General features: G+C 33.7%; 1 non-coding gene across 1 annotated transcript; it reads right to left on the bottom strand.

Annotated features, from left to right (window-relative positions):
* Positions 1 to 15,631: 15,631 nt before the first annotated feature.
* On the bottom strand, positions 15,632 to 15,704 carry Trnas-aga. The gene has a single exon. It is a non-coding gene; the product is annotated as a tRNA-Ser (tRNA).
* Positions 15,705 to 19,592: the final 3,888 nt, after the last annotated feature.

Raw genomic sequence — 19,592 nt, 5'->3', positions numbered from 1 at the left:
CTTGTTCAGTTTTGCGTGAAATTTGATTTTCTGGGCATTGAGTACACATAGTATTGTTCTATGTTAATATTTTTTTTTTTTTCGAAAATTTGCAAGTCAAAATCTGTATAACTCGATCTTTTTATGCCAGTCCCATTAGATTCGACTTAGGCGGAGTCGACTGTATATAGTATAGGCCTACCAAGTTCAGTCCAGGTGCGGATCCAGACCTTTGCCCAGTTCGCCCAGGCGAAAGTTAGGGTGAGAAATAAAAATAAAATGTTGACCATTTTTCCAGCAATCATACTTACTTTCATTGAATCTTTTTGAAAATTACCCTTAGCCAGTATTTTCAAACAGTAAGGGACACAGGTCTATTAGAAAAATTGTGTGGGGCTGTCCCAATAGCTGGCTACGGTATTGCATTCCCATCACATTATGGTCTTCCATTCCTGAGCACAAGTGCATGACAAACGTTATGTAACCACTACTAATTCGGAGTCGCTCAGCTTAGTCGTACATTGTGTCTATCTTGGCATTGACACTGTGTGTTTTTAGCATTGTTTTAAAGTAATAACCTATCAACCATTCAGATGAACAATAAAAACGAAAATATATTTGGATTAACTATTGTTAAAAAATGTTAGTATTTATACCTCTGGAGGCCCGAAAATGGAACTTAAAGGGGCCGTCCTTGCTTCCTTTTCCCATGGGATGATTCTCAAAAGAGAACTATTTTTACTTCTGTAGCAATGTCCAGGAAATGCTAACATTCATGCCCTCAAAGTTCTTGATACAGGGGGAATATCTCCATACAGGTCTTTATTTGTAATATGTTAATTGTTTATAGTTGATATTCAAGGTGTATCTGAGTACTGTAATATTGTATATTAACAACCATCAAGGCCTCTATCTCTCTCTCAAAAATATGGTCGTTTATCTTTTTTTAGAAACTCCATTAAGCAATATTTGTTTTTAAGCTAGGTCACCTGAGTTTAGAGGATTACCCCATGCTGTGGCAGATTCAAGGGGAACCCAGTAGGCCTGGGCCTGGTAAATATTTCAAAATAGTTTGAATGGAGAAAAAACTGAAAATTATATTAAAATCCTGAAAGTGCTGTCACAGGAATTGAACCATAACCATAGACACTGGCTTGTGGAAGAACACCACCTTTGTGAACAAGCTTCTATTATAATAGGAAAATTTTATTATTAGCATTATCATCATCATATTTCTTCACCATCAGGTTATCTTCATTCTAAGAGATATTATAGTAGTTCTATAGATTTTATGTTATGCCTAATACAGTATGCACCTAGCTAGGCCACATTAAGTAAGTGCAAGCCATGGCTTTTTAATGGCTATTCCATCTGTAGATAATGGACTGTGACTGAAGCTACATACATGTGCATGGTCTATTGCATTTAACTTCCTTTCTCCTCTTTGAACTATTAGCATTTTGCTATCTTAAAGACATGGCCACACATGCTGGTAATATTTATATAATACTATGCTACTATGTCATTATACCATAATGAGACGCGTCCACTTTGTTACAGAGAAAAAAAGCTAAGGACTTTTACAACTAGTATATTTGGAAGATTCAAAAAAGGCATGGATATGTTAGAAATTACAGTTAAGAAATTATGTCAGTTAAAAAATTACGTAACTTAATTTCTCAAAGAATTTCATCTGGTTTCATAAAAAATTTAATTGAAGTTACTCTTAATAAACCAATAATTTTAGTAGACTTACTAGGAATTCATCTATGGCTTCAGCAGCCTTGATCATGCGAATGATGTAATGGTTTAGTGTCGTCATCCATGCCTCGGTCACTAGTAGCGCCATTTATCTTCTTGTTATCAGCTTTTTGTTAGTTTCCCCCACTCTCCATATATTTTGGGTATTAAGTTTTAATAAGTGGTCGTAGATGTGGCTAAGTTCGTGTCCACCTTGATCTCTGTTGATATTCATGTGATCAATATCTGGTGTGAAAGGTTGAATCAATTTTATAATATAATAATGCTTGACCGCCAAACACAGAGGTCTCTGTGTTTCAGGAATTTTTACGGAATCTGATAGGTGGGATAATTACCGACATGTACTAACAATTTGAACACTATATTCAGTCTAGACTGTAAGTATTTCACTATTTGTTTGTTTACATTAGCGTAGAGTGGTATTGATTTACTTTCACGAAATCACAATTATCTCAGCTTCATTGTGCGATATTGCGTAAATCTCCAAAAGTAAGTCATTTTCATTTTACTGTTACAGGTCACAGGTTGTAATTAAAATAAAGTATTTGGTACCATTGTAAAGCTACAATGTTTGTAGTTCTTATAGTATTCACTACATGTCAATCTGATCACATACTCACTCTCGATGAGCTTCAGGAAAAGTGTTACGATTTGCTAAAAAGTCTGGCGGTGACATACTATTTTTTCAAACTCCTGGTGGTCAGAGTGTTAAGGCGTCATGTCCAAACTAATCAAAAAGACAACCACGTGATAAACGCGATTGGAATCGTCTGTTTCTAGCATTAAATATCCGTGACGAAGCCCATTAACTTAGCTCATTGAATATTCATAAGCTGAGTAGGCCCTTCAAAGCGAGCTGTTTTCGATTAGAGAAATGAGTTTAACGCTGAACTCATGATAGTCTCGCAATGTATTATGATTCAATCATTGTGTTGTGTAAAGTTTATTTACTGTAATTTTATTGCATATTTTACAGGAGCTGGGCCCGAGTAAGCAGGGAACAGTGAAATTTGTAGAGTAGGCCTATGCTCTACCATTCTTTCTCCATGGTTCTACTAATAAAGTATGGTAGCTAACCTAGTGTAGTCTACCTAGGCTAAATAGATCAATAGCCTAGTTAATTGTTGGAAACATTTCAGGCCTAGATAAAGGCCATGTCTATAGAAACAATACAGCAAATATAAAAATACTTTAATTGATAAGCTATCTAAGGCTGTTTGTAATTGGCATAGGCCTAATATCAAGTTGCCAGTACTGCAAGTTACCAAGTAACATTGAATTCAGTGAGAAATGTTCCCATAAGTAGGTTCCCACGATACTATAGTATTCAGGAAGAGAGATGTAGACACGAGGTCAGTCGCATAGTCTGATTCTCTTTGAACGCTTCCAACTCAGGAATGTAGACCCACGCTGCTGCTGCTCCAGTGTGGCAAGAAAGACAAGAATGGCTGACTGCTTGTTTAGGGAAGGGTTTCGTTTTGTATGTTTACATGTCATTTAATTTAGTCGATCATAATAAAATCATTAAATCAACTCTGTTGATGTCTACTATGATGTTCATGTTTGCTTTCTGTTGTTTTTTGTTGTTGTTGTTTAATCTTTTAAAGACGTGCACATTCATGTTTGCATGAATGGGCTTGTGGGGTCCTATCCAGTGCAAGACTTTTAATTTACAATTAACGTAGCCATGGGGACATTTACTTCTACAGCTTTTTTTCAATTAATAAGGCGTGTACAGTTAAAAGCCTTTGATTTTAGGTTAGGTAATTTCGTGTTTAATTATGTTTCTGAGATTTACAGAGTAAAATAATATTTATGTGCTTTCAAAACAGCGGCACTTATGACAGTGATGGTGCATCCATACACACACAAAAAAAACAATTCAATTATCAATGAAAAAAAAACAACTGAAAGCAGTTAATTCAAAATTGGGCATATACCTATATACAATGCAAAGAAAAGGGAGACAAAACAAAGCCATGTCAAATGCCAGGTCTGTGTGAATTCTTGGATGCTAGTAGCGTGTTTGGTTGACTGCCGGTCAGGGCTGACCGGTGAGACGAGAAACCCTTACAATTGTTATTTATTATTTAATGTTTCAATAAAAGAGACAACAAATATAAATCATACTTTATTTTAAACAATACAGTTATAAGGCCTACAAATAATTTCTTGGATGCTAGTAGCGTGTTTACGTTCAAAGGATGAGGAACTGATAATTGACTATAGAAAAGGCAAAAATAATGTTGAACCCCTTTTTGACAATGTTGAGATTGAGACTTAAACATATTAAATACCTAGGTTTCTACAAAAAAAATACACCTTTACATATTTATTCATAGATTCCATTTTGTTAGATCTATTTATTTTTATATTTATATTATATGCTCCTTGGTATATGAATGAAATTTATTTCATTTACAAATATTTTAATTTATAAATATGAAAAATCTCACAAACATGAAAAAAAAAGAAGAAAAGAAACCAATATATAGGTCTATATATATATAATGGTATTTTATTCAAAATTCAAAAATTCATAAAAAGTATAAAACATGGCAGCCAAAAAGGTTGAATTACGAATTATGTTACAACATCAAAATAGGAAATTTACATTAAACCTAACCCTAACAATTTAACTAATTAATTTTATATTTTATTCCTGTCCTGGGTGATATTATCTACGATGTGAAATTATTTCGGAAAAATGAATAATGTTAACACATACTGTATAGAAAATCTCCCCGCTATCAAGCATCGGTGATGGATCTCCCCCCCCCCTTTCAACCTTTAGATTAGTGCTTCTGTGGTAACATTATTGACGCTGCATTTCATAAATGCAAGGAACCCTTTCGCTTGTTTAGTGCATGTTGAATACTTGAAAATAATTTGTTGCAATTTACCTTAATGATTGATGAGTAATGCTTGTATTTGAATTTTACACTGTAATGGGCTGTTTACAGTTATATGTTGAAATCAATATGTATTCATTACAATGGGTACGCCTATGATTGTTTATTATAAATAAAGCGGGAGCTAGAAGAATAAATATTCTACTGTAATTAACTGTGAATAATATCTCACAATACTGACGCCCTGGGTTGGAGTTAAATCGAGCCAAACTTGGCAATCAATTATTATACGTTGTGTACATATCAATAATTACAGTTTCCCAATAACTTTTACTTACACATTAGAAAATTCTTATATTAAATTATTATATTACAAAATTGATTCCCAAATACATTTTTGGTAGTCCTCGGTCAATTCAATATGTGTCTTAACAAAACGTGCTTTTGAGCGGTAGCCTTCCAGACAGACGATTGTAAGCGATACAACCGGTGGTACATCAGAAATTTAGCAAGCAAAATCATAATATAATAGGATGATGTTAAAAAATAAGAAAATGTTCAATCATTATTACTTAACCATCATAACAAAGTGCACAACTTTTTAAAAATCGTAATTTAAGTACTAGCCTTAATCCTGTCATTTTTATTCCACAATTTAATTGTCTCACAATTTAATTGTCTCACAATTTAATTGTCTCACAACATAATAAAATAGCTGACAGCGTTATCTCAAAGATTATATAATAAAATTGCGAAAATGATGGTGAGTGTTTCATACTATTTTACTTGTCATCCTTACGATTTTTACCATCCGACCTACTTATAGCTGCACAGTCAGCTGTTCCTGAATCAGCGGCATACAAAGTCTTTTGTCGTTGATTTTCCCATGGTAATTGTGCCATTGGAAACTGCTTGTAGGTAAAGTTTCTAGGCAACTGGATAGCAAAAATGTTCGTATATGTTGCTGTTCGTAATAGCTCAACGCAAAATATAACAAGTCTATAGTATAAAATCCTGTTTTTAGTTTTAAAATTCTTTTTGAAATCCAAACAATTTAACATCGACTGATGAAGATTCATCTATCCGTGCTGACTGTTATTAAAAACTTATCTCTGGATGAATTAGAAAACAAAGGAACTTATACGTTTTCAGCTTTCGACTATCACTGTAGTCACACGATGGAAAAATGTGTCATAGGGATTGTGACTTCAGTGTTGAGGTGAGAGAGCCTGGTCCAAGTCCCCACTCCTCCAATCTTTCTTTAGAGTTAAACATGTTAAAATGCGTTGGTGAGTCAGTGAAGCATCACTAAGAGGCGGAGCTATTTTCAGAACTATGCATACTGGCATATGTCAACCTAAAGGTAACTTGCAAATCAACGTTGCTTGTAGGGAACAATAGGAAACGTGTATTTGTCATTTTAAATAATTTTGACATGATGCTAATTGAAATTTCTTGTAGTGTAAGAGGTTTAGGTTATATGTATGCGCTAAGCATTTCAGTTCCATTGACATTTTTCAAGTCTGTTAATATCAATTTTTGAAAGGTCTTCCTTTCACTCAAATTGCAAATTCGAGAGAAATTAACATTTTGAAACATAAAATCTAACACAGACTTGTATTATTATTATCATCATCCCGTTTGACCTCTTGGGGGGTCGGGTCGTCTCATTATCGTCCTCCATCTGGTGTGATATGGTGTGATGTACAATTTACCAAAATTGAACCATAGATCATAGAGTCTACTCTACTAGGTAAGTCATTCTTTACTAATACTACACGAGGTAGCCGGAATTAAAGATCGTATTATGATGGTATATTGGTAAATAAATTTTTAAAAAGGTTTAGGCCAGCCATTAAACCTACTACTCAAGTAAAAATGAATCGATTTCACAGAAAAGTGAGTCCCATCACTCATTGAAACCATTGGTGGTTGGCTAGCCAGCCTAGGTCAGATTTTTGCGTATTGAAAACAGGCATGTTTTAGGGATAAAATTGATAACCTCCTGAGCGTACTATTTTCACGAGGAGAAGCCAAGATAAATGCAATTTTAAGTTGTTTAAATGTTGATGCATTGAAATAATGGAAATTGTACATACTGTAGCTAAACGTTTTGGCCTCCAGTTAGGGCAAACATGGAGGAAATACTTTTTAACTTTTTCTCCATAGTAGGCAAACTCAACGTTTACTTTTATTGTATAATTACATAGAGGGTGCACTTACTTGGAAATTTTGCATAGCCATAGTATTGTTTGAATTTTTCTGACCATGTGTGATCTTGTGGGTCGGATACACATTTTGAGGCCAAAATCTTTCTTATGCTTAATTATTTGAATTGATTTCAATATATACTTGGAATGTACCATATATATTCAAACAAATTTGAATAAATTTTTTTTGTGGCTAAGCTTGCCACCGTTCTATTGGCGTGCCTAGGCCTTACCGCGTACCTTAAATTGATAGTCCAGCTTATGCTTAGACTGCAATTTGAGGCCTATTTATTATATCGGGTATTATTTAAAAAAATACCTGAATGACAAACACAATTTTTTTCATTTAAAGGCAACAAAACAATTTTTTTGGCCTTGCATTATCCTGTATAAATATGTTTTTAAAATGTTTTTAAACAATTAAAATAAATAATATATTTATAGTATTATTAAATTGGTTTAATATGAAGAAATTTCTCTACAAAATATTTAAAATGGTTGCACAGAGAAAATCATCAAACAGAAATATTCGGGGGCCTAATTTAGTTTACCAGAGATCCACATAAGAGAGTGGCCCTTTTGCAAAAGTAGATCAATATTTAATGTCCTGGCTACAAAAGAGATTATAAGAAGTTAATGATCCGTGGAATAATTTCTTTCCTAACCACAAGAGTGAGTAGTCAGTTTACCAACATTTAAATTAAATGATCAAAACAACCAAAAGCCTTAGTTAATCTGTGATTTATCCATAGTACTACTGTATTAGAAAATTTATCTTGAATAATGGCACACCCACATAGATATTCTAATTGATAATGTTTTTGTTATCATTCAATGTCTATGGCAGATCCAGGAGGTATGAAAAGCTCGCCTCAAGCAGTTCAATAAAAAAAATGTAACAATATTTGGCTAGTCAAGTGGCCGAGCGGTAAAGCGGTGTCGTTATCGTGTCTAGTGTAAAGTAGCTTAAGGTAGGGGCGCCACTAACTTCAGCATAACATCAGCGCTGGTTCCAGCTGTTCTTCGCCCAGGGTTCGGTTGGTAGAACCAAGTTTTCTCAGTGAGTTACCCCAATGTTATGGTTCATGGATTGATGCGAACATGTAGCTACTATATATGACTGTACTATACTATACTTTACGGCTGCTAGGTAGTCACGAACCACGCCCATACGCAGTTCTGCACAATATCGCTGCAAGTTATGGGTTGTTCTCCTACCTTTAATTTTTTTTCTTTACAAAGTCATGATGTAAAAAGTGCTTTTGTAATAGTATTGTTAGAGAATCTTCAGCATAGTTCAGAACATGTCATGTTTGAATGAATGCAATGCAATGTATACAGTGGTGTAGTAGCCATATACCATTTCAAGTCATGATATGATGTATATGCTAATGACATCATATTGTTGTCTTGACATACTAAGAACTCCACTTAAACACCTGAAATACCTGTTCATGATTTAGTTCTTTCCTTATTACTCGATTAACAGTTGCTTCATTTAAATAGTTAAGCTGGATTCACTGCGCCCGACAGTTGTTAGTGAACACGATTCTAATGCAATGCAACAATGTGCGTGTAGCGGATTATTTTTAATGGCAATCCGTTAAGACTACCCCCATCAATAAGCAGACGGCATCACAATCCAAAATTCTGAATGTCCATGGAAAAAAATGTCCCCGGAAAAAATGGCCCAGGAAAAAATGGCCCTGGAAAAAATGGCCCCTGGAAAAAATGGCCCCAGGAAAAAATGGCCCCGGAAGAAATGGCCCCAGTAAAAATGACTCCAAATGACAAGTAGGTCAGAATGGCCCCAAATGACAAGTAGGTAAAAATGGCTCCAATGAAAAAATTCAGTAATAGAAATGATATTTTTTTTTTAAATCTTTAAATATTTAAATACTGTAATAAGCAAGAATTGAATCAATAACAAATACAGTTACACAACAGATGCAAATAATGTACTGAGAGATATCGGAATACAACGGCCATTGAACATTTTTTGATAGTTGAAATAAGTTTTAAAAACGTTATTCCACTAACAAAGTAGAGGAATGACATACATACAGTACTTCAATTTCAACCAAAATATGCAACTCATAGATAACCACAAAATTCACTTTTGTTAAGTATCAAATGAAATAACTTTACATGTTATAAACAGTGCAAATAAACAGTATTTAAAGCATGTGGATCAGTTGTGTGTTTGAATGACAAGTTCATGTATGGGAAAAGGGAGGCTTACTTTACTTCAACAAATGTTCTGCTTAGAGTTACTTCAAAGAAGTATTTGTTACTCAAACATTGTTTTTAAAGTAAGCTGAATATTTATAAGGAATACATTTATTTAAGTAACTTTTTGGGTTAAAATGTTGATTTTTTTTGTGAAAAAATACTTGCAAATACACTACAATACTCCAAACACACTGCGAACCCCATCCAAACCCTTTAATACGATTGTAGAACTCTCTTTTTCTTTATGCATGATTTGTGTAGATTTATTGATTATTTTATTGCTATTTTTTAACATTTAAATGGAAAAAAAAAATAAAAAGTGTTATTCATGGCTTTTTTTTTTTATCTTTGAATATTTTATCATTGAATATGTAATTTCTGCAAAAAGTAAAATGTAAATGGCAATTTATTTGATGTTAGAATCCTTTTAAAAACTAAATTATTTCAGTTTAAAAAAAATGCATATAATAATTTTTTTTTAAATCAGTTTTAATACAGAATTTTATTATTGGGGCCATTTTTACCTACCTGTCATCTGGGGCCATTTTTACCGGGGCCATTTTTACCAGGGCCACTTTTGTATTCGGCCCGTCATCTGACAACCAAGAAGTGGACCTCTCTACAATATGGGTGTGTGGGCACTGGATAAATGATCCTATCAATGCTGCACAGGTTTTTTTTTTTTATAGCCAACATTAATTTAATGGGTATGTGTGTCTTGGCCTTATAAGCTTGTGACATTCATAGTTTTTGTAGTCTATGGTAGGCCTATCTATTTTGTTTTTTATTAGCAGTGGAGCATTGACAAAGGATATATGTATACAGTTGATCCAATAAACATTGAATGAGACTCATTTTAATCATTATTTTTACAATTTAAAAGTATCGCCTTTGTATTTTTATGTGTTTAATGTATGCATGCTGTTAAATAAGTTCATCTGATTTGTCGTAGGTCTACTTCATCATTGACGATGGAAAACTGTCATGTATTATTATATGTGATTCTATCTGAAGAGCACTACATTTGATTTACTAACATATTGCATAGTATAGCTTACTGCCGACATTTGCACATATCAAATTGATTCAATTGTTCATTCACGAAATTGGTAACTACTTTGAAAGCAGCTCAAACACACCAGAACAGCATTTTGAATTAAAGGTGGCGGTCATGGTTTTCAACATTTTTTAGGTAACCCCTGGACCCCAAAAGTTCACTCAGATTGAAAAAGATCCCCCTATTACCAAAGCTGGTTATAGGCCTGTATTCAAATAAAAAGTAAAGTATAATAAGTGGTGTTGGAGGTACATTCCAAACAACAATGCAAGTCCGCTAGGCTGCACCCTTAATAATTGTAGATTTTTGTGGTCAGGAGTAAGGTAAAATCAGAATATTTCAAGCTGTTATAGGTATTTAATACCAGCATTAGAAATGGTTTTTAATAACTTCGAGCCCAATCACAATTATTATGCCAGCCTAGGGTTCACAGTTAGTATTTTAAGTCGGCCCAGGGCTGCCCTACAAGAATTCACACTCTTTTGGGTTGGATCGATAATTTAAAGACAGGAAATTTGAGGTGTATGCATTACATGGTGGTGAAACGGTAAATACCTAGCATAAAACATGGGTTTGTGCGAGGCATGAACCTAGGCCTAATTTCAATTATCCTTATATTTTTCACTTTTTTAAAGCGTAGCCACAGATTCCAAGTCTCCCAAAAATCATGGGTTTCTCCCAATTTTTTAGGCCGTCTCCCGCCCTCCCAATTTTTATTAATTTCTCCCGATTTTTTCAAAATATACCAACGATTCAACGATGTCATAGAGCAATGAAACAAAATTTCTTATCTTGAACCATTATATTATGGCACTCGCTCATCCATAAAAAAGTCATAAGCTAGGTCAGGGAGTTGTTATTTATCTAAATAACAACTCATAAAACGCATAAAAAATATTTTCTCTTTCAAGTAAACTTCAGTTCTTTAATACAATAGCTAAAAAATATCAGTTAAGGGCAAATAGAAAAATATTAAAAATATTATAATATTGATGCAGGAATAAAAAAAAAAAATTTTGCCGCATCAATTATTTTAACAGCATAAAAATAACAATGCAGTTTTGTGACTTCAAATACATTTTCTTTAAAAAACTATAAAATTAAACCAGTTTTTACACACCAAATATAAACAGTCCCTCTGTCATCGATAAAAACAAAAGCGAAATAACGTAACAATAACAAATGATTACTGTATTTTTTTTTTTTTGGTCCTGGGGGTCACGTGAGTAGCTTAATTTAAGAATAGAAAACGTGTGAAATTAATGTGTGCTATATGAACTTATTATTTTGAATAATAATTTTTTTTAAACTGGAATTCAACTGTAGAAAAGAAAGTCGCAGCATAGACCTACTTCATCTGCCAAACTACTTATATGTAAGAATTGTGTCACGTGGTATTTCCCGTTCTGTTATTGTTTACAATGTGGTGTGTGATGTTGCATGCTTCGCACAGTAGTCTGTGAGTAGTAATGAGTTAGGCACAGAATCATTATATATAGCATAGCTTAAGGTAGTTAGGGACGTCCTGGGTACAACATTAAACTGTTATTCAAAAACTGTAGTTCAAATGAATATAATTTACTCTACAGTTTCCTTAACAATTTATTTTTCAATGAGGAGATAAAATATCAAAATTGACCGCAATCAAAGCAAACTCGGGCCAGCCCATGAGGTTCGGCTTACGTTCAGATATGAAGTAGAGTCGGCCCAAGTCCCGCATTGCGGAAACCTGAGCCGACTCTAAAGATGGACTAAATTTAGTTCAGCTCAGGGCTGGCTAAACATTTATTGATTGTTCACACTTAAAAAATGCCGACCCGGAGGTGGCCATTATTCGTGTAGAATTTGGAATGAAAGTTCATCTGGTGCAATTGGACACAGATATATTTAACAGAAAACTTAGGGCCTGTTTCTACTGGACAGAAATAATCGATTAAAAATCACTTTTTCGAAAAATCGCTTTTTATTCTCGCAGTAGAAACGGGACCAGTTTGAAAAAAGTGATTAAAAAAAATTGATTAAATACACGCAATGGATAGCGTGTTTGAACGGCAAATAACCGATTTTGGCTGTGCACCTTTTTGCTGCAACACAAAAAAACGTTTATCAGATGAAATGTGACCTTCAGGTCAATCACTGCAAAGACTAAATCGAATTAGGTGCGAACTTTCAAAAAAATTTGTCCTCTTGTTCATGTCCTAGACCTACAAGCTAAAAACGTCAACAAACATGTGGAGCGACGAATTCGTTTTGTAATTTTGTAGGGGGATATTGGGCCTAGGCCTCTCCGCTCTTTTGGGCCTACCGTTGTCCTCGTATGGTCACTCGTTCATTGTGCCGATGAGCACAGCCGAAACATTTGCCTTCTCGTCCCACACCGTATCCTACTCCTCGTCATCATGACAGGAATGAGAAAGATACTATCATATACAGTTAGGAAAACAATGTGTTGTATAAACAAAATGGTGACGTAATTTCCGTCACGAAAACCGATTTTCGAAAAATCAAAAACGCAGTTACAACACGAGCACCGGCTGTCTGGTACTCATTAAAAAAGCGGTTTAAAAAAATTTATTATTTTGTGTTTATCTGTAGAAACACACCCTTTAAATGATTAAAGCCAGGGATACAGAGGGTCCTAGACATGATTCCATGGAAACCATTATGTGACAAGGTAGCTACTCAAAATTAGCAGATGGCATCACATTGTTAAATCGCCATATTTAACAATGTGATGGATTCATTGGTCAGCCATGTGTTTGCCAAATTTTACAGTTATTAAGTTGGTTCATTGTATCCGGCATGATTATGAAAACCTTTTACGATTCTAAAAATGAGCAAATACTTAACTATTAGAAGCGACAGTAGTAAAGTAACATCTCCCAACTACTTACCCCTCTTTCAATACAATGTGCAAATGACAATTTATTTTGACACTGCTAAAGTACATCCTTTAGCTCAATATTTGGATAATTGCAATGAAATACAAAACAAACAATCAAACCTTGAGGAAATCAAACATCATGTTTTGTAACACCTAACATTGATCCAACAAATAGTTAAAACCTGTAAAAACATCAAATGATTCTAAGGGATTGTTGTCAAGCCCAGATAGGTCAGTGACCTGTTAAAATACAACAAATGACCATTTCATATTATTCCAACCACTTGAAATTAATTAATATTGGAAAACAAGGTTTCTTGTAACAATGCGTTTAGTTTCCCTGTAGGTGAGAGAAAAAGGTGAAATAATTATATCAGGGCTTACCTGAGGCAAAACATTGTCTTTAATTGTTTATTTTGGTGGAATATTTGAAACAACTTTGCTCCTCAGTCAAGTGTACCCCTCTGGCATCGACTCGTTGAGTTTAATGTTGATCGACCAAGATATTGAACAAGTTGAGAAATGAAAAATGGATAAGATAACAGGCAGCCAAAAATAGTCTCTGAATAGGACTACTGTACACTTTGAAAAAGAAATCCACATTTAATAAGAACACCGAGGCTAAAATTTCTTTAAAAATTAGAACAAAATAAGAATAAATAGAGGCCAGGTAAAACGTCAAATGAGCTTTTTTTTTTTAAAAAAAAAAAAAAAAAACCTAGAAAAACCAACAAATCAAGTTATAGTCACAAAGTAAAGTATTATTATTATGGTTAAGGTTATAAGACTATACTTTTAAATTCTTTTAGTCTTTACAGTATCTGTACTTTATGTGCAGTATTGTAGGTGTGACTATGAGTCCAATCACACAAGAGTTATGTCGGCCTAGGGCCGCCTCGGGGCAGGCCCAGGGTCGGCATTTTTTAAGTGTGAACAATCAATAAATGTTAAGCCGGCCCTGGGCCGACCTAAATTTGGTCTGATTTTTGAGTCGACCCAGGTCCTGCAATGAGGAACCTGGGCCGACCCAACTTCATATCTGAATGAAAGCCGAACCTGAGCCGGTCCAAGTTCGCTCTGATTGCGGTCGATTTTGACATCTTATCTACCACAAAATTCATTCAAACTGACTTTCGCAAAAAAGCCCCCATTGAGATATAAATTGTTAAGGAACTGTAGAGTAAATTGTATTTTATTGAACTATAGTTTTTGAATAAAAGTTATATATACTGTAAGGTTTCCATGCCTAACTCATTACTACTCACAGCCTCTGTGCGAAGCATAAGCATGCAACATCACGCACCACGTTGTAAACATAATAATAGAACCGGGAAATACGTTTAATACTATGGAAATAAACTATGGGAAAATAGTAACTGTTTAATAAAAATAATTAACCATGGCAGAATAACAATTCACATTTTACCTAGAAATAACAGTGACAAAGAGGGACAACTAAAACGATTATTTAGCAAATATTAACTATGGCAAAGAGGCACAACTACAATATTTATTAATAGCAAATGGCATGACAAGGAGGTATAAATGCACAGTTTACTCGAATCAACTGTGTTAACTAAGCAAACAACAACTTACTTTTTCATCTAAATCTATATATATAATACATTTTCTAAATATTTTATTAGGATATAAAAAAACAATAATATTCGTAATCATTTCATTATTACTTGAATTTGGATCATAGAGAAGAATTGCTAATAAAAATAATAATAATAATAGGCCTAATTTATATTGTAATTACATGACTTAAAATATATATTTATTATTTTACTTTGTAAATGATTTGCTAAATAATCGTTTTAGTTGTCCCTCTTTGTCACTGTTATTTCTAGGTAAAATGTGAATTGTTATTCTGCCATGGTTAATTATTTTTATTAAACAGTTACTATTTTCCCATAGTTTATTTCCATAGTATTAACTGTTGCTATTCAAATAAGTTCTATTTCATATACGCATACGCATGCATCCTTCACGCAGTGACGTAACGCCTATGCGCTCTTGTGCGGGGCCCCAGACCCCTAGGGGTCCATAAGGCCCTCTACCCACAGGGTCCTAGCACCTTGAACCAAAAAGGCTTTGTTGATACATAACAGCATATTAATGTTAATTCATTTTCTTGTTTGTATACTTGGTTAGCCTATACATGGGTTTTTAATCGTTTGTAATTTTAGTATTTACTATTTTATTTAATGCATTTCTTTGGTATTATTGTACATTTATTTGATAGTTTATACATGACTAACATATGAAATTATATATTGAATGTTATTTTGGAATAATCTGACTCAAAATTGCGTTGAAAGGAACTAAACTGGGTACTTATATCCTTTTGCCAAAGTTTGTCAACATGTCTTGAATCAGAAAACCCACGGCAAAAGGGCATAACTGACATTTTGAGCGCAAAAATCAATATTTATAGAAAAAATGTGTGCTACACTGGAAGAGACATTATTTGTCTATTTGAATACATTAACCATGAAATCAAATACTAAAGCACAATTTAGGGCTAAATAAATTACACGTTTTGCTTAATATCTCCAAAACAGCAACAGGAGTGATGTTTTGCCCTACCTGACGTGTAATCGTACTGAATACTCAGTACGTCCCCAAATACTAGCAAAAAAAAAATCGTAAGTAATTCGGGTGGGAATCGAACCCACGACCTCCAGGTATCTAGCCTGATGTCTTAACCACAAGACCACCGAGCTTGCGCTTGGTGACTAGTGATGAATTCGATCCCTTAGTAGCAGCGGGTACTGCAAGTGTTATTAGGATATGAATTTGCGTCAGGAAATTATCATAGGAGTGATGTTTTGCCCTACCTGACGTGTAATCGTACTGAATACTCAGTACGTCCCCAAATACTAGCGAAAAAAAATCACTTGCGATATTTACTATATTCTTGCCAAATAAAAACAGTCCCTCCCTCATCGATAAAAAAAAAAGGTGAAATAATCTATTGTTGCGATTGAAAAAAACAAAAACAAAATCCACCCTCCCTCATCAATTTAAAAAAAAAAAGAATCTAATCATTTTTTCTATTTTCCCCTAGGAAGAACAAATTCATGATTGTTTTATATTGTTTTTAATACCTTTATATTATAAAACATTATTTGACTGGTTCCATAACTACTTTAATTAAAAATATATATTTTTTTAAGTGGTTTAGATATGCTTTTAAAACATTATTTGACTGGTCATATCCACCCAGCAAGAAAACCTTTATAGAATAAGACCAACCTATTCAATTAGCCTAGACAAGAAAAAGGCATGTGTATTTTTATATTTAGTAGAAACAAACCCTGGTATGTGCTCTAAATATTTACTTTTGGATAGATAATGGGTTTGTCTGAACTTGTAGTACTGCTGATAATAATGAGCAATACCATTTTGTGGTACAGTATAGGTCAGTTTACATGTTCAAGATGTAAACTTGGACTTTCTGATTGCTTTTGCTTTTGTTGAAAATACTTTGATTGAAGATATGGGTCATCAATAGACACAATCAGTGACCCAATGGTCAGGAAACTTTTAGTGAGTGTAGAATGCAAAGCATCTAGTGTATAAGAACTTCTTAAGTAAAACAAAGGGGAAATGTTTGACTTTAAAACAACCAAATGATATTGGAAATGTAGTATTGTTAAAAATGTTACTATATTGTTCTCTGTATTTTAGGCTCTAGAATCTAGATCTTATCTTAGCTAGCCTAGAATTGCAGTAGCTCAGACTTGCAGCAGACAGTAAAGCACAGCCTCTCCCAATTCCTGATAAGCCTTTTATACCTTTTGAAGCATTAGCGATAAGCAAACCATTCTAACAATCATAATTTTCAAATATTGTATTAAACTTGAAAATATTTCTAAACATTTTTTATTAGTTAACTGGTGTTCTGACAAGCCATGTGACTTATGTAAACTCAGTTGGAAAAAAAAAAACTATCCTTTTTCATACTCTTCCTGGTGTCTACTTTTCAAAAGTGGGAGCGATTGGTAGCTCAAAAGCAGTTCCTCGTCCTAATATTTTAAAAAAAAGAAAACGAGGGCACTTTTTTCTACTCCGAGATGGCAAATCCAAGATGATCGATAAAAAATACCTACTACAGTACTTTCTCACTTTTACCAAGTAGACGCTTTGAAACCAAATAAATGGAGCGCTAAACATGATTCATATCAAATGTATCCCCAACCACGAATGATGGAGAGAGGAATTTTACTGATGTGAGTTGGTCAAACTTTCGTAAAATAGAGGAAATAAAAGAAATTTTGTTTTATTTGGCCTTAAATAAAGTGGGTTGAAATGTAGGTCTAACTCTTACCTTGAAAACAAAAAATATATATTCCATTTTATTCATTTGAAAAATGAATATACAGTAATTTGAATATGTAGTTTATATACTGTAGACGTACCTATATAATAATAAATTATAATGATAAATTAATAACAATAAATATTATATTATTATTGTTATATGGGTGATAACATCAATTTAAACTTGTTGAAACCACAAATAGTATTTCGATATTGTTTCTGAATGTAATTATATATTGCTCTATTAATATAACCTACATAAAATGTTAGATGCAGTATTAGTAAACATCAATTTATTTAAAATTCATGATTATATTTATTATTTCTATAGTTAATTCTGAAAACCTTATAAATGTCAATACTGTACTTAACATTGTATCTCTATGTGCAATATAGGTGGTCATCAATTGTAATGAACAACCTCTAATAACCTTCACCTTGACACTAGTAATTAATGATGTACTGTACTTATACACAACCTTGAAGATGTATATTACCTTCCTCTTATTGGCTAAAACTTGCATGATAGTTATTGTAACTTGCATGTCAACTTACTGTGGCCATGGTGGTCTAATGTATGTACTAAGTTAAGTTCAAGATTCTGGGTTAAGATCAAGCTAATGCCTATGTAGCCCTAATTACACATTTTTTTTCCTTAAATGTACATGAAATTAGTTGGTTCAACCAATGTATTTCTGAAATTAACATTTTAAATTCTTTTTTAATTGCTAATTGTCGAAGGGAATCCAAATAAACATTACACAAGAAATTTCTCATACCATTTGTAAACTTGTATGTCTCATATTCGACTCATGAGGAAACTTCACCATTTACCAAATTTTACAATTGTTAACCAGGTTTTGCCGATCTCTTCTTATCTCTATTAATTACCGCTTCAGGGAATTTTGTAACAAGATTAACAGTGAGGCTCATTAGTTGTGAATAGTTCATAAGAAGACTAGCACAATTAAATCAAAAATGATGTTGTAACTTCTAACATAAGTCATTGATTTTTAAAATTCAAAAGCATATCTATTATGATTTTTATCTGAAATTATAGCTAAAGTAATAAAAATGCCAAATTATTTTGAACAGGTTTTTAAAATTTTCCAGCCTGGTTTTTAAATACTATACTGGTAATTTATTGAGAAACAGCAATGCCTGCAGTGATAATGACTCTTAAGTAGAGGTATTCTTCTTTGATGTTTAATTGGATTATTGAGATAAGATTCTGGCAAAACCTGGTTCATCAACCCGCCTGAATGCCCTTTTAAAGGGTTTGTTGGTAAATGGGATAGTAACAGCATGAATCCCCAAATATTTTATTCGCTGTGCCTAAAGATACACCAAACATGGTATAGTAGTGATCGCCACTGCATTTAACACTCTGTACAAGAACAAAATAAGTATAACAATTAAATCAGAGGTGCAGTTTATTGAGCTTTGGCGTGTTAAAGGAATGGCTGAAGGGGTGTTGTTACTGGCAACAACAAAAAAAAGTCTAATTTATGAGTATAATTTTTCCTGAAACCATTGGGTGTGTTTCTACTGATAAACACAAAATGATCCATTTTTTTAACTGCTTTTTTAATGAGTGCCAGACAGCCTGCCCGAATTGCAACTGCATTTTTGCTTATACGCAAAATCGGTTTTTGCGGCAGAAATTACGTCACCATTTTGTTTATGCAATACGTTTTCCAAACTGTATAGTTTCTTTCTTACCACAAGACAGTATACTTCACGTGAATTCTATTGATGATGACGAGGAGGAGGATACGGTGTGCACCCAGAAAGTGAATGCTTTCGGCTGTGCTCATCGGCACAATGAATGAGTGAACGAACGAAGACTGGTAGGCCCATAAGAAGAGCGGAGAGGCCTGGTCCAATATTTCTCCACAAAACAAAGTCATTTTGACACTCTGCATGTTGACATTTTTGCTTGTAGGCCTAGGATATTAACAAGAGGACTAATCATTTTGAAATTTGGCGGGTGATACAATCAAGCTTTGCAGTGGTTTGACCTGGAGCTCACATTTCACCTGATAATCACCTTTTTGCGTTGCAGCTAAAAAGTGCACAGCCATAATCGGTTCAAACACGCTGTCCATTGCATGTTTTTAATCAATTTTTTTCTTTCCAGTAGAAACAGGTACATAGTTTACGCTTCTTGCCATTCTAGCAGAAAGGTCCTGTTTAAGTGCATAGGGACTATTTGTGCAGTATAAATACATAACCTTTAACATTTAGGTCTATGTGTCCTGTAGTCGGTCAAATGTTTGATAAAGTGT

This window comes from Anneissia japonica, unplaced genomic scaffold (assembly GCF_011630105.1).
Source record: "Anneissia japonica isolate Jap-2015-1 unplaced genomic scaffold, ASM1163010v1 scaffold287910_len238722_cov194, whole genome shotgun sequence".
Lineage (NCBI taxonomy): Eukaryota > Metazoa > Echinodermata > Crinoidea > Comatulida > Comatulidae > Anneissia > Anneissia japonica.
Note: the sequence above shows the minus strand (reverse complement) of the source record. Positions and strands in the feature narration are given on the sequence as shown.